Here is a 26,948-nt window from a genome sequence, read left to right as displayed (position 1 = left end):
TCTCACATCTTTCATCTTTAAAATGTGAGGAAATAATAATTAATTGGTCTGTTGTCTGAGCCAAATAAAATACTCTGTGTAATAGTTCCTATTATAGGGCCTTGTCCATAAAAAGTATTCATAATATTTACTTTTTATTTCCCCCTTACTTAGCATTTTTTAAACATAGTTGTTTATATTCAGTCACTTTGATTACATTGTAAGTTTCTTGGAGGTCAGCCACACATTTTTTAATGGAAAAACTTACAGAATTATTCAATAAGTGTTTTGCATCAATAAACAAATGGATTAATTTAAAATGGGAACAGAAGCTAAGCACCAGTGGCTCAAAGCTGTAATCTCAGGTACTCAGGAGGCTGAGATCTGAGGATTTTGGTTCAAAGTCAGCCTGGGGAGTGTTAGGTTTTAAAAAGAGGCGGTTTCTCAGTAAGAACCACACCACACACATGGTATTCAGGTAAGGGGTAGGTTTATTCATCGTTCTGGCTGACACCAGGCCATGTTAGCATTCCAGGCAGCTGGGAAAGGCATGGGAAAGGGTGCATCTGGCCCTGGGCTAGGCCTTAGCTAGGGTAGGGGCAGGGAAAGATGTGGCCACATGGAATCCAGATGTGACCTCAGCAGATTCAGATATAACCTCTTCCAGGAGTGCCAGTTGCCTAGGTAACACAGGTATTGGGAGGAGACTTTGATGTAAGAAGGGTGGAGTCTGCTCGCCATCCAAGAGCAGACCTTAGAGGGAGGAAAAGTCATGACATTCTAATCTCAAATTAACCACCAAAAAGCCAGAAGTGAAGGTGTGGTCAAGTGGTGAAGCACTCGTCTTGAGCAAAAAAGCTCAGAGAGAGAGCCCAGGCACTGAATTTAAGTCTCAGGACTGGAAGAAAATAAAATAGGGACAGCATATTTGTTTTTATTTTATCTTTTGACATAGTTGAGATTTTTCTAAGCTAATGTTCAGTCAGGTACAATATTTGACACAAAAAGCATTTACATACTTGGTGTTGATTTAAAGACTAATGTTGACAAAGGGGAGAGAATAATGGAAGAGGTGAAATTGACCAAGATGTCCTCATAAATTGAAATGTTGAATTGAAACCCCTTCATACAACTACTTAAAGATAATTAAAAATTAAAATTAAAAATTAGAGTAATATTGATAACAACTCATATGCAAAAGCTGGGAAATCATATGCCTTAAAATCTTGCCATTGCAATGCAAAGAAATATTGGTTTTAAAGATAAATGATCTTTGGGGGATTTTCATGGAATTCTTTTTCAAACTTTATGACCATTTCAAGTTTAAAAATCTGCTTTACTACTCTTCCTGGTAAGTCATTCTATCATACCACTGATTTAAAAGTCAAATAACAATAGCTGTAAATCATAACGTGTTGCTTCTTGTATCTAAACTATTGCTTATTTGTTCTTAATTATAGTAACTAAGCCTGAACATTGTCTCAGCCTTCACTGAGGCAAAATTCCACTTACCTTTCATTAATAGTGTCAGAAATTAAGAAAACTCATTGTGTGGCTCTTTCTGGCATATGTCATCCCCACAATGTAATATAGGAAATGAGCATATTATATATACATAATTCCATGCTCTTGACTACATGATTTAGACCAATGTTTGCTCAGAAACTCTGATGGAAAAAGTAAGAAGACATCCACTGAAATTTATTAGCAAGCCAGAAAGCAGCTGCCCTGTGAATTGTAAGCAATAGCAAAAGTTAAGCTACAAAATGGGCCTTTTGTTTCATGTTCTCCACTACAAAAGGGCTTTATTATAACCTTAGCTTTGGAATTTTCCCTTCTCTGTAGGTTGAAAGAGATGCCCAAAGGACAGATGGAAAATTTCTATTTAGTAGTGATTACCATTGTGGAGCCTCAGGGTGAGTATGTTTTTACCTTCATTTACAAGATGTTCCCAAAGGCTTTTTGTGTCTTTGAAGTTACTCATTCTCCATCTTCCAATACTGGCTCTGGGGCATAAAGAAAGCAGCAATATTTGGAGTACAAAATGAAGCAGAGATTAGATAGCATTCAGTCTGTTTAGTCAAGTACATTTTAGAAGGAGGCATTTGTGTTCACATCTCCTGTAAGAAAGTTAGAGATACATTTTTTTCTAATATTTTTCTTCCTACCCAAATCTTCAGATCTGGGTTCCTGAGCCTCATTGAATTATTCTAACTCAGAATTCTCTCCATTTTCTGAACATTTGTAATATCTTATTCATATCACTCATTTATCCTTATAAACTTAATCATTAAGAAAATAGTTTATTATTTATATCTCATTTCCCAAATGTGATTATAAAGCCTCTGCTTCTCAGAATGATATCCTAAACATCCTGATCATATCTATCATTTTGTTTCATATCAAAGGTACATGACTATATATTCAACATTATAGGCTACAAGAAATGTATTCAGATTGAGCTGCAATTACAATTTCACTACACTGAAAATTGGAGCACATTATTAAATCAGATCTATATTTGTTCATAATGGTTTATTTTCTAAAGGACTATTTCCTTATGTTAACACAAATTACTATAATACTAAATGTTAGAGACATTGTTGATGCTCCAAAGAATAATTGAAAGATTACTGGAATGTGGAGCACATGGGCAGCAAAGATGGCGCTGGGAGGGGGTTGAGTGGGCAGAGCCTAATTTACTGTAGAGCACATGGCCAGCCAAGATGGCTCTGGGAGGGGGTTGAGTGGGCAGACCCCAATTGATCTTCTGATCAGTGCCTAACCAGCCCGTGAAGGCTCAGGTGAATGATAGGCTGTGACCTTGACAGTGATTGGTTCCTCTTCCTCCCTTACCATGCCACCCACCCTTGTTGTCTTTAAAAGGGGCTGCTCTCTGTTAATAAACGAGTTTTTCTACCTGCTGGATTTGGCTCCCCGCTGTGTCTGATTGTCTCCTGGGCTGAGGGAGGCTAGGGAACGGGCGAGCGCCGCACTTACCTTTCCTCGGACCCCGTCCGTCTTTTGTGGGACGGATGAAGACCCAACATCTGGCGCCCAACGTGGGGCTCGAAAGGAAAAGATACTGGCCGAGGCTAAGCGGTCTCTCGGGGTAAGTGAAACCCTAAATATGGGTAATGCTATATCACAGAAGAAGGAGGAGGAGGCAACATTAGGCCTAGAAAGAGTACAGGAAGACTTGGAAAGTAAAAAGGAAAAGGTCAAATTCGACCTGGAACGCACTATCTGTGCATGCAGGGGTGGAGGCAGCTACTCAGGTGCCCCGGACGGTCCTAGGCCCCCTCCCTATTCCCCTGATTGGAAGGGAGGTACGGCGCCCTACGAGACCTGCGAGAGGGACTTGCAAAACCCAGACCCCTACCACATGGAGGGACCAAGGGCTGAGGAAGTAACCTACTCGGAGACCTCCTCTGGAAAGGAAGGGCCACCCAAGAGCCCTGGAAAGGAAGGGCCACCCAAGAGCCCAGACTCTTGGCCACAGGATTCGCTTCCCCAAGCGTATCCGGTCAAGGTGGCATCAGGGGCTAACAGGCCCTTGGAATGGTATCCATGTGAAGCTAAGGATCTTAAAGAGCTCCGCAAGGCGGTGGCAGAGGATGGCCCAAACTCTCCCTGGGCCCAGACCACTAGTTCTCAGTTTATTAAATGGTGTGCTTTCTTTAAGGAGGAATGCAGAGTGCGAGCGGAGAGTAACCGGCAGGCTCAACCAGCAATACCTATTACTTATGCCATGCTAGCAGGGAAGGGGGAAGGTTACTCCACCGGCATCCAACAGGCCGCAATACCTGGCCCATACCGTGACCAGGTGAGGCAGGCAGGACTTGCCGCGTGGTACAAACTAGATGATGGGTCAACTGAGTCCTCCATGGCAGAAGTGAGACAAAAACTGGGTAAGCCTCTACCTGATTTCATAGACCGAGTCCAACAGAGCGTTCACCGCAAGCAGCTGACAGGGAACCTCCAAGATCAGTTTGTAAAGCTGCTGGTCTGGGAAGGGATGAATGCAGACCACCACATGGCCTGCACGGGGTTGAGAGAGAGTTCCCTGAGCAGATGGGTGGTGGCCTCACAGGATGTGGGAACGCAACAGCATCAGTCCCAATCACTAGCTTTAGCTTTACAGGCTCAGGCATCTACAATGACTGAGGCCATTACTCAGGCGCTGGCAGCCCAGGGCCAAGGAACCCCAAGGCCATCGGGGAGAGGGACTTGTTTTAAATGGGGGCAGGAGGGGCACTTTAAGAGGGATTGTTTACAACAATCCCCTGCCAACTGGCCCATGGGCAAACCGCCCCCTATACCCTGCCCCAGGGGCAGGGAGGGATACAAGTTTGATTTAGATGGGAAGTCTTTAAACTTGGGGAGGGGCATCCTCTAGCCCCTTTAACTCAAGGAGGAACCCCCTCTGCTGTGAGGCCCAGGCAGCCTTGTGGCAGGGCGACCCAGGCCCATTAGACCGTCCCCCTGGTGGACGGACTCCGCCTTAAAAGGAGTATTCTCATAGGCAGAAAGAGGTTTCACTGCTTAATTGACACCGGGGCAGACCGAACCATACTCAGGGAGGAGGAAGTGCCCTTGGACTGGAAGCTTACACCTGGGCCCCCGATATTGGGGGTAGGGGGCAACTCCCATACCAAAGAAACGGTTGCCCTTATGACATGGACTAGCCCAGATGGAGAACAGGGAAGGATACGCCCTTTAGTGGCAAAGAACCTCACTGCCAATTTACTAGGGCAAGATATGCTAAGACAAATGGATGCCGTGGTCACTACAGACCATCGAGCATCATATGATGATATCCTGGATGGGGAAAAAGCACAAAGGCTTAAACAGGATCTAGAGGGAGTTAAGGAAGGAGATTTTTTTAACTTTCATAATTACAGAGAAGAACATAGGGGACCCGCTCGGGTGCACCCCCAATCCTAAAGGCCACTGTCCCCCAAGTACCTCCCATTAGGTGGAAGCCAGGAAGCCCAATCTGGGTGGAGCAGTGGCCATTGACCAAACCTAAACTTGAAGCCCTCCACCTTCTGGTGGAGGATCAGATAAGCCTCCGGCATATCCGCCCTTCTATAAGTCCTTGGAATACACCCGTATTTGTTATTCAAAAAGCCTCTGGGGCTTGGTGGATGCTCCAAGATCTACGGAAGGTAAATGAAAGGATGGAGCTAGTAGGAACGCCCCTAAGAGGCATGCCCTGGACTCCTGCTATACCTTCAGAATATACTTTGGTTGTGATTGATATTAAAGATTGTTTTTTTTCTATCCCTCTGCATCCAGATGACTGCTTTCTCTATACCTTCTCATTGCTTTCTCTATACCTTCTCTTAATTTCTCCCAGCCTGATCAGAGGTTTGAATGGACGGTACTGCCACAGGGTATGGCCAATAGCCCTGCCTTCTCCCAACAATACTTGGCCACACTTTTAGGGCCTGTGCTGGGTTCAGATACCTCCCTTGCCTATGCCTACATGGATGATATAATTCTGGGGCACCGAGACCCAAGCTGCCTGGAGGGCCTTCTGGCCCAGGTTCTCGACATACTAAAAAAGGGGGGTTTTACCATAGCCCTTAATAAAATTCAAAAGGTAGCTCCTTTTAAGGTGCTCTGGACCCACCTTACCTTGACTCAGGCCAGCCCCCTTAAGCCTTTGCTGGATATTCCAGCCTCTCTAACCTTAACCCAACTTCAGAGTCTTTTAGGGGAAATCAATTGGCTGTTGCCATGGGTTTCTGTCCCTACAATTACAATATAAGGAAATGCTGGCCATTATGGCCCTTCAGGACATTAAAAACCCCTTTAATTTGTATTCTGGTAGCCTATAAAACAAAAAAGGGGGAGTTAGCCCCCATATACAGTTACAGATAGCTTTGTTTTTAAATTTTTCAAAAGGGGCAACTGAATCCAGATTTCAGAAGCACTGGGGACAACTAAACCCTAAGCCCCAAGTGAAAGTCAGGTGAAAGCACCCCCTGACACAACAATGGAGAGGACCTGACCCCCTAGTTACTATGGGCAGGGGATTTGGATGCGTTTTCCCCATAGGGGAGTCCGCTCCCATTTGGATCCCTGCCAGGAACCTTAAGTTTTTACCCATTTCCTCTATACAGGAGGATGCCCAAGAATAAGCTAACCAACAACAACAACAAAAAAAAAAAAAAAAAAAAAAGGGCCATGGCCGAGGCTTGTGTTTTAAAGACAAAAGCCAGAAAGACAATTATTAACCATCCCCAAGGGCAACCAGCCCTTGAGAAGCTCTTGTGTTCTCTAACAATTGCAGATGGTGATACTCCAGCTGTTGGCTGTCCTGACTCTCCCAATCCTGTGAACGGCCCTATGGAATCTGCATCAACCTCAACGGGTGACCTGGGCAGTGATCAATGCTGGCAATGCAGAAATCGTCAGGAGCACCACAAGAGAAGCTGTCTCTTCGACCTAGTGGCCTGACCTTCACTTTGATCACCACCCTATGGACTGTTTAATATTTTTGTAGGAGTTAATTATTTTAATGTTACCTGCTTTAATTGTTCTTTTACTAATTGCTTGTATAGCAGCATTGAATCCATACTTAATTGTTAAACAACCACCTTTTGTTATGCTTCCAGCTTAGATTTTGTCCAACCCCACCTCTGGACTCTGAAGTGGCAAAGACTGCTATCCCATCCTTCACTAAGGTTAAAGGACTAGTAGTGACATTTCCTGGCCTGGGAATGCTTTTTGCTGATGGTTTTTCTATGCCTTCCTTGCATTATACGTGCACTGCAAAACTCTTATGAGCTTAGCCAGCCAGTTATCAAGCTCCAAATGAATGAATTTCACCCACGAGAGGAATCGCAGCCAGAGACGGGTAAGAGGGGGTGTCAGTCTGACCAACCTAAGACAGGGCCTTCAGCTTCGCTCTGAAGAAGTTCCCGATGATGGGTAAGGCAGACAAGGCGATCCACCCAACCTAAGACAGGCTGGTTCACTTCTTTAAGCAAAGACTGGGGGAGATGATGTTGGGAGCAATTGGGAGCTGACAGTAAAGCTCAAAGGTCATCTTGACTCCTGTGCTAGCTTAAAGGCACGTACAAGGAACTGGCTTACTTAAAAGACACCAGGTGCCCAGGAATTAATTGAACTGCTTCGGACATTTCTAACTGTGGTGGGACTGATGTTTATTACTGTGCTAGGTGGGTCTGCCATTAAAACAAAAAAAAAAGGGGGAATCTGTGGAGCACATGGGCAGCAAAGATGGCGCTGGGAGGGGGTTGAGTGGGCAGAGCCTAATTTACTGTAGAGCACATGGCCAGCCAAGATGGCTCTGAAGGGGGTTGAGTGGGCAGACCCCAATTGATCTTCTGATCAGTGCCTAACCAGCCCGTGAAGGCTCAGGTGAATGATAGGCTGTGACCTTGACAGTGATTGGTTCCTCTTCCTCCCTTACCATACCACCCACCCTTGTTGTCTTTAAAAGGGGCTGCTCTCTGTTAATAAACGAGTTTTCTACCTGCTGGATTTGGCTCCCCGCTGTGTCTGATTGTCTCCTGGGCTGAGGGAGGCTAGGGAACGGGCGAGCGCCGCACTTACCTTTCCTCGGACCCCGTCCGTCTTTTGTGGGACGGACGAAGACCCAACACTGGAACAGATTAGAATGTCTAGCTTCTTCCATTGAGATAGAGACTTTTTTTTTTTGCTTAGCTAGCCTGGAATCACAATCTTCCTAAAAACAACTAGGACAACAAGTGCATATTACTATACAAATTGTAATTTTCTGGACTGGCTTCAAACTGTTATCCTCTGGATCACAGGCCCCAATGAGCTAAGATTATAGGTGTGAGCTTGACAAATGAGTCATATGCTTTATGGACATTTGTTTAGCCATTAATATTTCCATGGGATGAAAAGTTAGATTGAAACTAAAAACAGAATTTAGCAGTTAAGAATAAAATCAATTCGAAGACTACACTACATATCATGGTTCTACAGACAATAGCTCAATGTGACTCAAACATATGACAGGAATGACAAACTAATGTGCTCTAATTTTTAAATAGAGTTGTAGTGTATTGATTAGGGAAGATACTGGTCCCTCAACTATCTTCAGCTGCCACATTTGGAAGATTAACTAGAAGGGAAATAACATTACAAATTGTTATTTATTCATTATCTGTCCTAAGGAGTCTTCCAGGGCCTGAATTTTATGGGTTTAATTCATTTTGTATGGTTTAAAAAATGTTTCTACCTCTGTTTCTCAAAATTCAGTATTAGATCTTGAAGTATGGTCAGATTTAGGGTTTTTTTGAATAATATTCATAAATAGTGTTTCATTTGTTTTTGGAAGAGATACTAAATTTCTAATTATTTCTCATGTTAATGTGAGAAACCATAAACATTACCTACATTCTTCATAGTAGTTACTAAATCAGTTATATACTAATTATGTCACTCCTTTACTGTTTGGAACAGTTTTAAAATTTAAATCTCCCCATATTACCTTTTTGGAGGTAAGGATTTTTTTTTTCAAGTAAGTACATTTGCTGCCCTCCAGAAGTTTTGATGCATTCTGAAAATGGGTTGAGTTGGGATGAAAATGGAGATTTGGAATTCCTTTCTCAAGTGAGTGGTGTCAAATTAGGAGGCAATGGGAGGGACTGAGATCCTTGCTCAATTGGTAGGGAACTTGGAAGTGTGAAGCTTTGAGTTCTATACTCAATTGCCCCTGGGAGGGGGACAATAGGAGAAAATAAACACTAGCTGTTTTTGAATAAAACTTTTAAAAATTCTTTTCAAATATAAAATTTGAATATGTCTATTTCAAACAGCATGATGCTTTAAAATATATATGAATGTATAGTGGCTCAGTTAAATTGCACATTATATTACACACTTAAATTTTTTGGTAAGAAGGCTTAAAATCTATTCAGATTTTTTTCAAAAGCTTTTAAACTGTTATTAATTCTAGAGACCAATTACAAGTTATCTCTTGAACTTCTTTCTCCTTACTGAAAGTTTGATTAATTACTTTTGTAATTTTATTTTATTTTATTGTAAATGTGATGTACAGAGGGGTTACCGTTACATAAGTAAGGTAACAAGTACTTTTCTTGTTGAACATTGTTTCATGCTCCCTTGTTTTTCTCCTACTTTCCCTCCCCCACAAGTTAAAAAGTTCATTTCCAACATAGTCTTGTGAGTATAACTGTTTCATTAGCTCACACTTTGTCCTTTGTTTCATCATTTTGCTATTCCTTGTCCCTTCCCAAAAAATCAGATAAAAGTATATACAAGACACAGGGTACCTAAATCAGAAACACTGACAAGAGGGGATAAACCAAATGAAAAAAAAATTGAAAGAAAAAAGAAATCTCTTCACACAGTACATTGAAAACAACAACAGCAACAATAAAAAAAAAAATGACTTGTTTCCGTATCTTGAAGTTCATTTCACTAAGCATTATCTCATACAGTCATATGGATATACCTTCTGACCTTTTCTGCTTGTCTAGTAAGGTTATCCTAAATGTATACTAGTAATTACAAATAAGAGAAACCATGGAACCTATATTTCTTTGGGTCTTGCTTACTTCACGTAATATTATTTTTTTCCAGATCTTTCCATTTCCTAAAATTGGGGCGATGCCATTATCCACCTTTCTGATGGAGGCATAGAATTCCATTTTGTGTGTGTGTGTGTGTGTGTGTGTGTGTGTGTGTGTGTATCACATTTTCTTGATCCATTCATCTACTGAGGTGCATCTAGGTTGGTTATATATCTTAGCTATGGTGAATAATGCTGTGAAAAATATAGACGTGCTGGAAGATTTAGTATGGCCTTGTGTGTGATCAGTTGGGTAAAGGCCCAAAAGCAAGATTGTTGGGTCATAGGCATGCTCTACAGGTAGGCTTTTGAGGAAACTCCATACTGTTTACCATAGTGGATGAACAAGTTTATGCTCCTACCAACAATGCAGTAGGGTTCCCCTTCGGCCATATCCCTTCCAGCATCTGTTGTTATTAGATTTCTTGATTCTAGATATTTAAACTGGGGTGAGGTATAATCTCAATGTTGTTTTGACTTGCATTTTTTATGGCTAGAGAAGATGAGCATTTCTTCATGGGTCTATTGAACATTCTTAATTCCTCTTCAGAGAAGTTCCTCTTTAAGTCTTAAGCCTACTAATTAATTGGTCAATTGTTTCTTTGAGGATTTGTAGTTGGGGGATTTAATTTTTTGAGTTCTAAGTGTATTTTAGATATTCGTCTCTTATCTATTGTATTACTACTGAAGATTTTCTCCCAATCTGTGGGCTTTCTCTTGATCTTGCCAGTTAAGTCTTTGCCATGCAGAAGTTCTGCAATCCCATTTGTCTAACCTTTCTTTGATTTGTTGTGTTTCTGGTTCTTTATTAATAAAATTTTGGGCTGTGCCAAGAAGCCGTATAGATGCTCCTATTCCTTCCTGTAATGTTTTCAGGGTATCTGCTTTGACTTCAAGGTCTCTGATCTATTTAAAGTTGATTCTGGTGCACCGTGATATATAAGGATCTAGCTTTAGTTTTCTACAGGTGTTTAACCAATTTTGCCGGCACCATTTACTGAAGAGGCTGTCTTTCTACCATTTTATTTTTTTAGCTCCCTTATCAAAGACTAAGTGGCTATAGTAGAGGTGTGTGGGTTCATTTCTGAGTCTTCAGTCCTATTCCATTGGTCCTCAGGTCTGTTCTTGTGCCAGTACAAAGCTGTTTTGATTACTATGGCTTTGTAGTAGTTTGAAATTTGGTATTGATATTCCTCCTGCATTGTGCTTTCTGCTAAAAATTGTTTTTAATATTCAGGGTCTTTTACTGTTCTATATGCATTTTTGGATTGCTTCTTCTATTTCATCGAAGAATGAGGTTAGGCTATTGATAGGTATCACATTGAATTTGAATATAGCCTTTGGCAGTATTTCCATTTTCATGATGTTAATCTTCCCAATCCAGGATTATGGGAGGTTTTCCCACTTCCTTAGTTCTGATTTAGTTTCTTTTTACAAGTTTTTTAAGTTTTCATCATAGAGGTCCTTCACTTGCTTATTTAACTCCTAGATATTTTATTTTTTGTGAATCTCTTACAAAAGGAGTTGCTTTCCTGATTTCAACTGCGCTCTTCTCATTATTGGCATACAAGAAAGCCACTGATTTTTGAAGGCAAACTGTATACCCTGCTATTTTGCCAAAGTTTCTGATCAGCTCAAGTAACTTGGGAGTGGAGTCCATGGGGTTCTTTAAATACAAGATCATGTCATCTGCAAAGAGGGAGGGTTTTACTTCATCTTTCCCAATTTGGATCCCCTTTATGTTTGCATCTTGTCTTATTGCCTTAGCTAGGCATTCTAATACTAAATTGAAGAGCAGTGGAGAGAGTGGACATCCTTGTCTCATTACTGAATTTAGAGGACATGACTTTAGCTTTTCTCCATTATGTATAATGCTGGCTGTAGGTTTGTCATACAGAGCCTTTATTATATTGAGGAATATTCTATGGATTCGTAGTTTCTCAAGAGCTTTCATCATAAAGGGGTGTTGGATTTTGTCAAATGCTTTTCCTGAATCTATTGAGATAACCGTGTGGTTCTTATCTTTGCTCTTGTTGATGTGATGAATTATATTAATTGATTTGTGTATATTGAACCAGTTTGTATCCCTGAAATGAATCCTGTTTGATTATAGTGTATGATTTTTTTGATGAGTTGTTGAAATTGATTGGCCAAAATTTTGTTGAGAAGTTTTACATCGTTGTTCATCAAAGAAATGGGTCTATAGTTCTCTTTCTTTGATGAGTCCATGACTAGTTTTGGGATAAGAGTTATGATGGCTTCATACAAAGAGTTTGGTAGTGAACTTCCACTTTCAATTTCATTGAAGAGTTGGAGAAGCATTGGTGTGAGTTCTGCTTTGAAGGCCTTGTAGAATTCAGTTGTAAATCCATCTGGTCTTGGGCTTTTCTTGGGTGGGATATCTCTTATTGCTGCTTCTACTTTGATTCTTGATATTGGATTGTTAAATCATGTCGGCTTAGTTTGGGAATGTCAATATTTGCTAGAAATTCATCCATATCTTTCAGATTCTATTATATTCTGAATCTTGGTTGTTTCAGTAGTGATGTTTTCATTCTCATCTCTGATTTTGTTTATTTGTATGTGTTCTCTTTTTTCTATAACATTTGCTAAGGATCTGTCAACTTTTTAAATTTTTTTGAAGAACCAACTCTTTGTTTTGTTGATTCTATCATTTTTTTGGAGTCTACTTTATTTAATTCTGATTTAATTTTAATTTTTGTTTCTGTCTACTGGATTGAGGTTTAGCTTGTTGCTCTTTTTCATGGAGATTTACGTGTCTCATTAAATTGTTGGTTTCAGATCTCTCCAATTTGTTAATGTAGGAAATAAGAGCTATAAATTTGCCTCTGAGTACTGCCTTTGCTGTGTCACAAAGTAGTCGGTATTTTGTGTATTCATTTTTGTGAAATATCATGAACATTTGAATTTCCTTTCTAATCTCTTCCATGACCCACTGGTTGTTCAACAGTGTATTTTTCAGCCTCCAAATGTTATAGTATCTCCTTTGGTGGCTTTTGGTGTGGAATTGTAATTTTATTCCCTTGTAGTCCAAGAGAATGCAGGGCATAATTTCAATGTTTCTGGATTTGGACAAATTTTCTTTGTGACCTAAAATGTGGTCTAGTTTGGAAAATGTTCCATGTGCTACTGGGAAGAATGTGTATCTTCAGGGCCAAGGCCAAGATTTAGGAAAGAATGGAGATATATCTGCCTGGATAACTGGACACAAAGAAATAAATTGCCTACAAAAGAAAAATTAAGTAGATGGATAGGAAATTCAAATGGTTAGAAAATTCAAATTGTTTCTACAACTGGGCTTATTGAGATAGGGTATCAGAGTTTCAGATCAAACGCAGAAAAGGAAATTACATTAGCTACTCAATAAAATGAGTATAACTTGATTATTTAGAATTATTGTATCATTGTCTCTACTATCAAAAACAGGGTCAAAGATATTAAATACACTCAACTTTTTTATATACAGCTATTTATATATAGTCCAAGCTGGCCCTGAGCTCACTATGTACCACGGATTACCATCATACCTCCGCCCCCCAACTGGTAAGATTACTATGCCAAGTTTGCTCAACATTTTGTTTTATTTTGTTTGTTGGCAATACAAGACCTGTATTTTTAAATTTAATTTTATTGTCAACTTGATGTACAGGTGGGTTACAGTTACATGTGTAATGTAGTGAATACATTTCTTGTCAAACGTTGTTACCCCCTTCCTTGTTTCTCTCTTCTCTCCCACTTTCCTTCCCCCCAACCTCCCCTAAGTTGTAAAGTTCATTTCCAAAATACTGTCTTGAGTATTGCTGTTGCATTGGTTTACCCTTTGTTCTTCGTCTCAACATCTTGTTGTTTCCCTTCCCTTCCCTAATTCAGATAAACACACACACACACACACACACACACACACACACACACACACACACACACATTTATTTATTTATTACACAGACGTATATTTTAAAATATAAAACGAGCAGAAGTGAGGAAGAACAATAATTCCTTAATTCAGATTTGATATGTTTCATTTCATTATTTTTCCATGAACAGTCTCTACACAAAATGGAGGAAAATTCAGCAAAGCAAACCTAATTTATACATGAGATTATAAAGAAGATAAAAAGAGAAAAGTAAAGACAGAAGGAAAATCACTACAAATAGAAAATTCATCTCAGTAAGAGGGTGCTAGTATAAATACATCCAGATTTTTCACTTGCAATGATAAATGTCAAATGACTAAAGTCATTAGAAGACGACTCTGAGTTCGGATCTTTAAATATAAAGCAATATGCTATGTGTGAAATGATAGAGAAATATTAAAAATAAAAGGATGACCAAAGGTATTCCAAGCAAATATTAGGTGGAGTTAAAATATTAATAGCACACAAAATAGAATTTAAATCAAAACACATTCATAGGTATTTTGGCTAAAGAATCAATTCATTGGGGAGATAAAACATTCCGGAACCCTGACTTCTTAAAACAGAACTATATCATATAAAATTTTGCAGTTTATGTAATTTTTTTCAAGTCTTTCCATTTCCTAACAAATGGAGCAATACCATTCTTTCTGATGGAGGCATAGAATTCCATTGTGTATATATACCATATTTTCTTGATCCATTCATCTATTGAGGGGTATCTGGGTTGGTTCCATCTCTTAGCTATGGTAAATAATGCTGCAATAAACATAGTTGTGCTGGTAGCTTTAGTATGGTTTTGTTTGTGATCATTTGAGTAAATGCCCAAAAGTGGGATTGCTGGGTCATAGGGGAGCTCTATGTGGAGTCTTTTGAGGAACCTCCATACTACTTTCCAAAGTGGTTGAAAAAAATATATTAAGTGAAGTAAGCCAGGCCCAAAGAAATATAGGTCCCATGATTTCTCTTATGTGCAATAACTAGTATATGTCTGAGACAAACAGAAACTGTCAGACAACTTGATGTTAGGCAAAATGAACCCCAAGATAAGTATTCAAATGTTTTTTTTTTGTTTTTTTTTCTTTCATGCAATTGTTTCTAACATATTTATAAGAATATTTCTTTGTTGCTTTGTATGTACCTCACCCAGGGATAAGCCCTGATTTCACTGTGTTTGATGTTGATATAATTTGTGGAGGGGAAGAGAAAAAACAAACTGTTTAAATAGGGTTACAGTTGGACCCATTACAACAATGAGATGTACAAGGCGTTATGTCGACAAACAAACTTTACTACTTTGGCGGGGTGGGGGGTGGGGTGGGGAGGTGGGGGTGGTAGGGGGGCGTGGGGGTAGGGGGTGGACAGGGGAAGAGATGGTATGGGGAAACAAAGGAGGAGGCAACAATGCTTGACAAGAAATGTACTCACTATCTTGCCCATGTAATTGCAACCCCTCTGTATGGTATTTTCACAATAAATATGAAAGGAAGATAGAAGGCTTCCAAACTCATTTTATGATAAAATTTTCTTTTTAATATATAATTTTCACAGAAAATATAGTGTCTTTTTCCTCTGAATGTCACTGCAACTGAACAAGTACACAGAGAAGGATATAGGACAAGGGTGCTTAGCTTTATCAATAGTCACCATTTGAACTGGAGGATTCTTGGTTAGTGGGGAATCTCAATTTATAAAATGCATGCCAGTAACAACCCCCTACCATTCCTACCCAGTCATAAAACCAAAACTGTCTCCAGGCATTATCAAAAATTATTTTGGAATAAATCATTCCCCATTCAAATCCAATGGCCTAATAGAATCTCTGATAAATGGAGCTGGAAAAATTTAATTACATGAAAACTGAACTCATTTTACCTCAAAATTTCCTCTTATATGAGCCAACACATTTCCCTACTATTTGAACCATTTATGAGACAAATTTTCAAAAAACATTTTTACTCTGATTTTTTGCCAAGTTCTCTCTTTTTGGGTCAGTAATCATTTACTATTATTTATATTTTTCCCATATTCAGATTATCTATCACATTAAGAAAATCCAGTTTCAATTTCTTTACTTCTTGTGGTATATTTGGAGACAGCATCACTAAAAATGGACTTCATCAAATAATTTTTTATTCAATTTTCATGTGGCTTGTGTTGCTTTGAATATAATTTAGTTATTTTTTGCTTCTTGGTCTACCACATTTTCTATTGAGAGTTTCCAAAACAAATAGTATTGTTTCCTTAAACTGATTTGTGATTAATAATTCCTAAATATACAAAATTGCAATTTTTAATTTCAAGGGTCTTCAAGTGATTAGTCAAATCTGACCTTGCAATCTCTATAAGTAACAGTTTATTGACACATGTAGAGTCACTTGTTTACTTATTTTTTGTGGCTCCATTCACATTTTTGAATCATTGCAACAGACACTATGGCTTTCCAAGCCTAAAGTGTTTAGTTGGATACTTTATAGAAAAAAAGTGGATTATTTAGAGAAATAATGGACTCATCTTACTTCAATGTACTAATTTGTTTCTCTATTTTTTAGGTAAGTTTCTGAAGTTCTCTACATTAACAATTTCAGATATGCATATTTTATCTCCTGCTTTTGTTCATTTGTTTTTACTATTAATAAAAGGCTTGAAGTTGAATAAAGCTGTAAAGAGAAGTTTATTTGGTTTAAAGCTCTTGCGAATGGGAATCTCATGAGCATGGTTAATATCTGTTAGGCAGTTGGTGAGGGCCTTCCTGCTGCACTCTAACATAGTGAAGGGTATCACATAATGAGACATAATATGAATCATATGTGAGAAGTGCACACATATGACCTCATGTAATCCTAATTACTTCCCAAAGGTCCCATCTGCAAGTATAATTAGCATAAAAATTTGGAGATTATGTTTCTAGCACATAAATTTTTGCAGACATACTCAACGAAAATATTTCCTTATTTCCACAATCTATTCCACTTATTTGAGGGTTTGGTGCAGTTAATTGCTACTATGGTCTGCTTGTTTGTGTCCTCAAAATTTATGTGCTGAAGCCAGCCACCAGTGGCTCAAGTTTGTAAACCTAGCTACTCAGGGGATTGTGATCTAGAGGATCATAGTTCAAAGCCAGCTCAGGCAGAAAAGTTCACACAAAAAAGCCAGAATGGAAATATGGCTCAAGCTGTGGAGTACCAGCTGCTGAATAAGTAAGAATGCCAAGGAAACATAGGACCTTGAGTTCAAACCCAAATATTGACTAAACATGAAAACCTAAGTCACCAACATAATGGTTTTAGGAAGTTGAATCTAGGCAGGTGATTAAATTATCAAAGTGCAGCCCTCGTAAATGGGATTAAAGACATTTCAAAACAGGCCCAAGAGATTTTATTTGTCCCTTCCACTATGTGAGGACACAGCAAAAATATCAGGAAAAGGTCCCTTACCAGACAGTGAAAATGCCATTGCTAGATATTGTAAAAGAAACCATGAAAAAGAAATGTTTATGGCTTATAAAGCTAGCCAGTCTGTGATATTTTATTATAGCAGCTCAAATAGATTAAGTAAACAGTCAGTTGGCTATTACTAATAAGATACCTTAAACTTTTCCTGCCTTTAAGATTTGATATGTGTGGGGAGGGAAGGGATGGTAGGGGAAAAACAAAAGAGGAGGTAACAATGCTCGATTGGAAATGTACCCATTACCTTACTCATGTAACTGTAACCCCTCTGTACAGTATTTTTACATTACAATACATATTTTAAAAGCTGAGCTATTTTGATTATATGAAAAGTAAATACTGCCTTTATTCTAGACTATGAAAAAATTGTTACAAAAAGCAAATAATTTGTACTTGAAATAATGAACAGATTTGTGATATAAAACTACCTGTGCAGGGCTGGGAAGGTGGCTCAGTGGTAGAGCGCTTGCCTTGCATGCATGAGGCCCTGAGTTCGATTCCTCAGCACCACATAAGCAAAAAGAAAAAAAAGCCGGAAGTGACATGGTGGCTCAAGTGGTAGAGCGCTAGCCTTGAGCTGAAGAGCTGAGGGACAGCGCCCAGGCCCAGAGTTCAGGCCCCACGACCGGACCCCCCAAAAAAGAAAAAAAACTACCTGTGCAAAGGGAACATTTTATAACTAGCTCTTTGTCAGCTTTTTGGTTTCAACTTCATTTTATTTTGTTCTGTTTTTCTAATACTTATTGCACAAAATATTGTGAAAATGTAAACTTACTTTTCTAGGACCAGCTTAAATTTGTAAATTTCAAAAAAAAAATCACCAGTATGAACAAAAACTTTAAATGTGTCATTATGAACAATTTTACTTCTTGAATTCTGTCTTAAGGAAGAGGTTTATCAATGGTATTATGTGTAACTGTAAAAGTCGTTTATAATAGTTGTCTAACTTTTTGAACACACACACACACACACACACATATAGGCTCTCTCTATATACAATATAGTAATATATTTTATAACTTTGTGTCCTCACAACCAACATATGGGGATTTTTATTTCTGCAGAAAAACTTAAAAAAAAAAAAATACAACACCATAGCTGGCCACTGGTGGCTCACCTGAAGTACTAGCTACTCAGGAGGCTGAGATCTGAAGATGGTGATTGTAAGCCAGCCTGGGCGGGAAAGTCCATGAGACTCTTACCTCCAAAAGGCTGAAAGTGGCACTGTGGCTCAACTGGTTGAGTGCTAACCTTGAGCACAAAGAAGCTAAGGGACAACACCTAGACCCTGAGTTGAAGCCCAAGGACCAGCAAGAAAAACAGAAAAACAAAAACACAACTCAACAGTATTGCATAGTAAAAATATCCAACATTCTACAACTAGAGGGAAACTTTCTCAACAAAATAAAGGGCACTCAAGAAAACTCCATGTTGCATTTTATTTAATTTTGAAACACTGGAAGCTTTCATCCTAGAGACATGAGCAGGATATCTGCTCTTTCCATTTCTATTCAGCATTGTTCACCCTTCTAGGAGAGGTATTAAAAAGGGCAGTTCAGTGGTCATTAAGTGATTGGACCAAGATTTTCTTAAACACCTGTAAACCAAAATAGTCTTTGCCAAGGAGCTCTTCATGTGTTGGTCAGACTTTTTCATCACTCAACCAAGCATTTTAGAGCACTCTAAGACCTTCTAAGGAGGGGGTCTTACCATGTACACAACTCTCACCATGTGTATGGACTTTAAATGCCCAGAAATATGTAAGAGCTTTTCAAAGACATTTAGAAATTGCAGGGATTCCTAGGAAGATGGCAGATGAGAGGCTGGGGCTAAGCAAGCTCTCCCATAGAAACCAGTATTAGTATTCCAGGGGAAAATCTAAAGCTAGAGACATACCAAGTGTGTTATCATAGTACAGAGAGTTTGGACAGAGAGGAAAAACTTAGGCAGCTTAGTGAAGGACGCAGATTTGAGCAACCCCAGTAGAGTGTAGCAACTTCTGCTGGCTGCCATATTGGACACAGAGAGCCCAGGTCAAAGGCGCCAGAGAGGATTTTACTCACTGCCAGCAAGAACCGGCAAGGAGCAGAAATCTCCATTCTGCTGACCACAGACAGTCACAGACCGTGTACACAGACGACCTGGAAACCAAGGGATAGCCGTGAGTACCAAGACATCCTCACTTCTTCTCATGGAGCAGAGGTGGGAAGGTAGCCCCTCCCCCACCACCAAACTAAAACTACATCTTTGATTCTGACACAGACCCAGCCAGAGCACCTAGCACGATTTGACCTGCAACAAGGCTCAGCTCCTTAGTGAGTAAACAGAGCCAGAGTCTACCCTAATCAGCTGCTGCACAGGAAGCAATTCCAGCACTTGAACAACTGGAAACTTGGGACATAAATCCTGAGATTGGCTCCAGGCTGGGCTGATTGAGTGTCTCAGGAGCTAGCCCATCAGGGTAAAGCTACTGATTGCTGACAGGCCACAGCCCAAGCTACAATCTAACAATCCTCACAGCAACTCCACGCTAAAGGAAACAGCCACCTTACTCTTTTGTTATACTCAAAGTAGATAACCCTCCCACGGAACTAGCCTGAAAGGGACATAAACTCCCAAGTGACACAGAGATTCCTTCAGTCTGCTCAAACAAACTGATTTGAGAAACCAACCAAGCCACAGACACACAAACACCACAAGCAAACCAGAGACTCCATCACCAAGAGACTGACTATGGACACAGAGGAGACACAAGAACTGCCCCAATGCACCAATGCACCCCCTCCCCAATTTTTTTTCAAAGAACTTTTTTCTATCTATTTTTTTAAACTGTTGCCTATTTTTCTCATTTTTATTTTAGGTTTGCTTTTTGTTTTTGTTTTTGTTATTATTGTTTCTTTTTTGTTTTTGTTTAATATTCTCTTTTTCCTTTTTGGTCCATTTAGCTTTTTGTTATTTCTTTTTGTTGTTGTTGTTTTTTGCATTACTTAATTGCTGTTTGGTTCATCTCCAGATATATACCTGTCTTTGATTATTAGACCTTATCCTTCACTGTATTCATACTTAATTCAGATATTGATTACTTAATTCACAAACTCCCAGCCTTAATTCCATTAATTGTAGAATTGTTTCTTTATACTCATATAATTTTTAAGTGTTGCATTTTAATTTTTTTATTTTTATCTTTCCTTTTTCTTTATCTCTCTTCTCTTTTCCTGCTATCCTTGCCATTTCTCTGAATTTCTCTCTTACTTTGCCTCCCTAAGTTCCTCCAGTCTTATTTTCTTCTCACAATTCTCCTTAATCCTATAAATTTCTGGTCTGCTGACACCTTACTTCATTTTTCTTAGTCCATTAATCCCTACCTGTTTGTAGTTGAACTAGATTGTATCTGCTGAACTAGATTGTGACTGTACCAATTTTGACTGGATCAAACAATCTGTACAACTACATGGCTCTGGTTAATGCTTGCCTTAAAATAATGTTCAAGTTCAGAATCAGCTTGGCTACCATACCCAAAAGGATAGAACAAGCAGAAAACAAGCAAAATGGCAAGTCCAGGTGTGTCAACTCCCCCCCCCATGGCAATCAAACTACAGAACAGTCAATGAATAACCCAGAGAAGAGTTCCTAAAATGCTCTACAAACAACACTAGTAAACATGTTGCATGAAAATTTTGAAAACCTGAAAAGATCTCACTGTAAGCGTGATAAGGATGAGGCTAACCAAAAATTAATACAGGAATATCACAAGCATGATGAGGCTGGTCTAAGATTAATAGAGGAATTGTGTGAGTGGGATGAGAATAGACAAAGATTAAATCAGGCATTCATGAAATCCAAAAAGAGACAGCTGGAGGAATAGAGGGAGACCACAAAGGTAATGCTGAATGGAGCCCAACAGAAGGAAAGGGAGTCCAATGAAAACATAACCAATCATCTATGGAATTTGAGAATGAAAATTCAAAACCAAATTAAGGAAGTAAAAAGGTTCATACAAGATCTAAAATCAAGCTCCAACAAAGAATTTCAATCCATCAAATCTCACCAATTAGAAGGAAAAGAAATTTAAAAAAATAAAAATAAAAAGTCTTGACAATAGGTTTGATCATGCAGAAGATCCAATCTCGGGGATGGAAGACAGCCTGGGTATTATAGAAAAAGAACAGACAACTATCCAAGACAAATCCAAGAAATATAATAGATCTATTCAACATCTAGAAGACACCATCAGACCGCCTAATTTGAAGATAATGGGTATAGAGGAGCACCTACAGACAGAAGTTAATGGTCTAGAAAATTTTTTCAAAAGGATCCTAGCCGAGAACTTCCCAAACATGCAAAAAGATACACCTATTCAAATACAAAAATCCTTTAGAACCCCAAATAGACCAGAATAAGAATAGGACATCCCACTGTCACATTCTAATCCGCACAGGATCAATTCAGACCAAGGAAAGGATCCTTAAAGCTGTCAAGGAGAAAAGATCAATAACCTTTAAAGGGAAACCAATCAGAATAACTTCAGATTTCTCAGCAGAGACAATTAAAGCAAGAAGAGCCTGGAATGATGTATGGCACATCCTAAAGACAAAAACCTATCCACCACGAATACTGTACCCAGCTAAACTCTCCTTTGTAATGGAAACTCAAATAAAAAACTTCCACAGCAAAGAAAAATTGAAATAGTATATCTACACCAAACCACCCTTACAAAAGGTAATTAAAGATGTCCTACATATAGTAAACCAACAAGAGCACAATAAAGATTAAGAAACAGCAACAAGAGAATCCAAGGAGCATAGGAAGAACCCAGTTGGCACAGCCCCAAGAAGGTGGGTAACATGGCAGGGATACCAAATATCTCTCAGTCCTCACTCTCAAGATTAATGGACTTAATTCTCTAATTGAGTGACCCTTCTATCTTCTGCCTTCAAGAGACACACCTTGCACACAAAACAAACATATTCTGAAAGTGAAAGGCTGGAATAAAATCTACCAAGCAAACAGACCACATAAACAGGAGGGAGTTGCAACCCTAATATCAGGTAAAATAGACTTCAAATTAAAATTAGTGAGAAGCGATGAAGATCATAGAATAATACACAAATTTATCCAATAAACACTGCTTTCTCTAAAGTCACATATTGATCCAAAGACATTAATTATAGGGGACTTTAACACAACATTATCCCCGCTGGATAGGTCACACCATCAAAATCTCAACAGGAAAACATCAGACCTAAAACACTGCATAGATCAACTAGACTGAACAGATAATTACCGAATATTTAACACAGCAGCAACAGAATACATATCCTTTTCAACACCACATGGAACAGGAACATACTCCAAAATAGACCATATTTTAGGTCACAAAGCAAATTTGTCCAAATTCAGAAACATTGAGATTATGCCCTGCATTCTCTTGGACTACAAGGGAATAAAATTACAATTCCACACCAAAAGCCACCAAAGGAGATACTATAACACATGCAGTATGAGATTCCTCAAAAGACTCCACATATAGTTCTTCTTTTGGGTATTTACCCAAACGATCACAAACAAGGTCATACCGAATCTACCAGCACAACTGTGTTTATTGCACCATTATTCACCATAGCTAAGATATGGAACCAACGCGGATGCCCCTCAGTATATGAATGGATCAAGAAAATGGAATTCTATGCTTCCATCAGAAAAAATGACATCGCCCCATTTGTTAGGAAATGGAAAGACTTGGGAAAAAATTATACCGAGAGAGATAAGCCAGTCCCAAAGAAACATAGGTCCCATAGTTTCCCTTATTTACAACAACTAGTACATGTCTAGTACAAGCAAAAAAGGTCAAAAGCTATAAACATATGACTATGTAAGATGATGTTAAGTGAAATGAACCCCAAGACAGGGACACAATGGTTTCTTCTTTCTTGCTATTTTTTTTAAAGTACTTATAATGCACTATGTGATTCTCTTGTTTCTTTTGTATGTTCTTCCTCCACGCTATAACCCCTGTTTTAATTGCACTTGATGTCAGTGCTTGCATCTTGTGTATACATTTTTATAATTTGGCAAGGGGAAGAGATATAACAAAATGCTTAAATAAGGATACAGGTTGACCCATTGTAACAATGAGATGTACAAGACACTATGTTGAAAATTACAATTTCAAGGGGAGTAGGGAGGAGTTGGGGAGGTGGGGAGTGAAGGGATAGTAGGGGAAAACAAAGGAGCAGGTAACTATGCTTGATAGGAAAATTACTCATTATCCTACTCATGTAACTGTAAACCAGTTGTACAGTATTTTTACAGTAAATAATATATATATGGAAATATATGACATTTACAAATTTCTCATTTCCTAGCCTTTCTTCCAAAGTTTTTTGATTAGTCTATTGTTTGCTCTAACTCTCATCTTTTACCAGTGGCAGAAGCATCTATAATACATCAGCCTGTAATTGTTTTCAACAAATGCCCCCTGGGAAGCCATTTGGGAATGAAGCCAGTTCTGAATTAAGGGAAATTAAAGACAAGTCTTTGGATACAGTTTTCTGTGGAGTCACATAACGGGTCACAAAAAATATTTATTTCCAGCTCTTCCAAATTAGTTCTGCCCCTGCTACCTCAGGTACACTGAATGTGGCCTGTTATTTCTAGTTACTGCTGAGTTTTTGTATCAGAGAATGAAGTTCGGTAAGTTAAAATTCCATATGGTTTATTGCCAAAAATCCACCATTTCAACTATCTAGATTGCTGTAAGCTTGTGATTGATTCTTACAGTGTTGAAAAAGATTAATTCCAACAAATTTCTGTCATTTTTAGTGCATTTATAAAGGAGCAGAATTTGGGGCTGCGTACTCTCTAACTTATACTCTTATCACTCTCTCTTTTTTGTATTAATGAAACTTCTTTATGTGTTCATTTAGAAATACTAGTCAGCCCAAAAGTGTTTTAACACATTTAATCATACAGTGTTAAGGGTGTGTATCATGTGTGAAAGAGTTTTTTTTAATAAGGCATAAAACATAAAGTTGTTTTCATTTACATAATACTGTTTCTATTAGTGATCTTCAATACTTTCATGGTAGAACTTTCAGAATAAAATATGATACAAGACAGTAAAACAGGCTCTGTTTGGGGACAGGTGAAAGGGGTACAGTGAATGAATGAGTATGAATGTGGTAGAATGACTTTATATGTACACATAAAGGTAAAACATAATCAAATGAAATTATTCTAAGAAGAATACAGGGAGTAAGAGAGAGGAAGGTGAATTGATCAGAGTACATTGTACAAAGGTATGGAAATGACACAATGAAGCTCTTTGTATAAGTATTGTATAATAATAAGAAATCTTAATAAGTACTTTAAAATATGTAAAAGATGCATTTCTTCAAAGCATTACTTCAGAAATTTCCTTAGTATTATCATCATTATTACTATCATTATTCTTTAAACAATACACAGAGCATCTATGTAGCTCCATAGAAAATTTAAAAATAAACAGACCTACCAAATCCAAGGCTTAACATCTTAGGTCAAAAGGCATAAACAGGGGCTGGGAAGGTGGCTCAGTGGTAGAGCGCTTGCCTTGCATGCATGAGGCCCTGGGTTTGATTCCTCAGCACCACATAAGCAAAAAGAAAAAAGTTGGAAGTGGTGCTGTGGCTCAAGTGGTAGAGCGCTAACCTTGAGCTGAAGAGCTGAGGGACAGCGCCCAGGCCCAGAGTTCAGGCCCCACGACCGGACCCAAAAAAAAAAGGCATAAACAGTTGTGAAAATATAGAGAAGACCACCCGAGAACTAAGAAATCCAAAGCATTAGGTGAGGGACAGCTCTCTAACATAGGTCCCCATTGGTTACAACTTCAACATGTAAAAAATTAAAAACAACACTCTAAATCCTGAATTTGTTCATATTTAGTTGAAAATGTAAAAATATTATGTATGATTTCTTCTTTTATGTTATTTTTGTTGTTAACAAAATCATAATTATATGTCTCCATTCTGAAATAAATAAAATTTGTGCTTATAAAAACGCATTAGCTCAAATTATGATAACAGCATACCACAGAGTAGATGGCTTAAACAATAGGAATTTTTTTCTTTACATTTTTGAAAAGTGAGAGTTTGAATCCAAGATTCCAATATGGTCAGTTTTCATCAAGGTCGTCATACTTCATGTAAGATTTATCTTTTCATGTTGTCTTAATGTATCAGAAGACCATAGAGGCTTCTCTATAGTCTATAGCTTCTCATTATACAGGGATCAATTCCTTTTATAAAGGTCAGACCTCATAACTTCAATTTAATCTAATTACTTCCCAAAAGCTCCATCTTTAAACCTCATCACATTAGATAATAGAGCTTCATCATGTGAGTTTGAAGGGGGATATAATTCAATCCATAGTATTCTTCCCCTGCACCTCTCAAATTATATTTTTCTCAAATGTAAAATATATACTTTGCATTCCAGTAGCTGTCAAAGCTTAACTTATTCCAACATTAACATTATTTGTCTTAAGTTTAGCATCCTTTGTAAGTATTATCTAAATCAGTTATAGATCCAATTCAAGGTCTGATGCATTCTAAGACAATTTTTTCTAGTTGCAAATCTGTGAAACCAGAAAAGATGTATATTTACCAAGTACAGTGTTGGGACAGGCATGGAATGGACTTTGCCTTTCTACAAGTGAGAAATCATGAAGACGAAAGAATAATAGACCCCAAGAAAGTTTAAAACCTATTAAGAAAAACCCATTAGATCCTATCCCTCACAAAGTAATCTTCAGTTTGATATCTTAACTTTTAGGCTCACTGAAATGTAAGTTTCACTCTTAAGGCTCCAGGTGTGCTCATCCCTATAGTTCTATAAGTAGTCATTCCTCCAAGGTCAAAGACATATGTCCTGATTAAATTAAACATAATAGCTTTAAGAATCATTTGATCATCTCCTCTGGGGTCATTATTCTTTACTGCCAAATTACTGTGTTATCTTGTTTTATTTAATCTAAGAAATTTGGTAGACCTCTTTCTCTTCATGCCATTGCATATTTAGTCCAAACTCGGAATATTTCACCAGGCATATAGTCCTATATTAAATGTTTACTTGGTCACCCCCTCAATATTCTCTTCTGAACAACCTTTCTTGCTTTTTTACACATAGACACACTGAGTATTTTCCATATCTTCAATTCCTGGTTCTCTTTTGTTAACTACTCTTTCAGTTCATTTTTCACCTTTCACATTTACTATAAGCAGTCAATAGGAACCAAGTTGCTCCTTCAACATCTTGTTTAGGAATGTCTTCAAGTAAGTATCCACTTTCAGTGTTCACAAATCTAATATCCATAAAACACTAGAAGACACTTAGCCAAGTCCTTTACTACTTATAGCAAGGATTACCTTGTCTCTGGTTTCTGATGACATGTTTTTTTGCTTCTGTCCACATCTTCAATAGAATCACTCTTAATATCCATATTTTTAGCACACACACACATAAGCTCTTCCTTTCACTTTACCCATTCCAAAGACATTTCCATTTTCTTTCAGTATTTGTATTACAGAACTGCACTTTTTAGTACCCAAATCTGCACTGGTTGGATTAAAATGCAATAACAATGTCGTATAGACTACCTAGCATAAACATAAGACATTTTACTCCTGCAGTTACAGAGGCTGAAAGTGGGAGATTCATCATGTTCAGGTTTAGTAAGAGTCTTCTTTCCTGTTCATAAATAATCATCTTTTCAACGTATGTTTCCATAGCCTTTCTTCAGTGTGTGGTCATGGAAAAAGACAGTGAACACTCCAGTGTCTCATAATAAAGGCACACACATATTATGTCATCTAAATCTAATGATCTCTCAAAGATCTCATTGTCAGTACCATAATATTGAGAGTTAGGACTTCAATATATAAATTAGCTCTCTGAGTAAAAGGAAATAAAGGAATCTAACAATTAAGCTTCCTTCTCCTATAG

General features: G+C 38.3%; 1 pseudogene; it reads left to right on the top strand.

Annotated features, from left to right (window-relative positions):
• LOC122096354 overlaps positions 1-26,948 on the top strand; it is a 71,430-nt pseudogene that overhangs the window by 18,435 nt on the left and 26,047 nt on the right.

The sequence above is a fragment of the Dipodomys spectabilis genome, unplaced genomic scaffold, assembly GCF_019054845.1.
Source record: "Dipodomys spectabilis isolate Male_0828 unplaced genomic scaffold, ASM1905484v1 ptg000369l, whole genome shotgun sequence".
Classification (NCBI taxonomy): domain Eukaryota; kingdom Metazoa; phylum Chordata; class Mammalia; order Rodentia; family Heteromyidae; genus Dipodomys; species Dipodomys spectabilis.
Note: the sequence above shows the minus strand (reverse complement) of the source record. Positions and strands in the feature narration are given on the sequence as shown.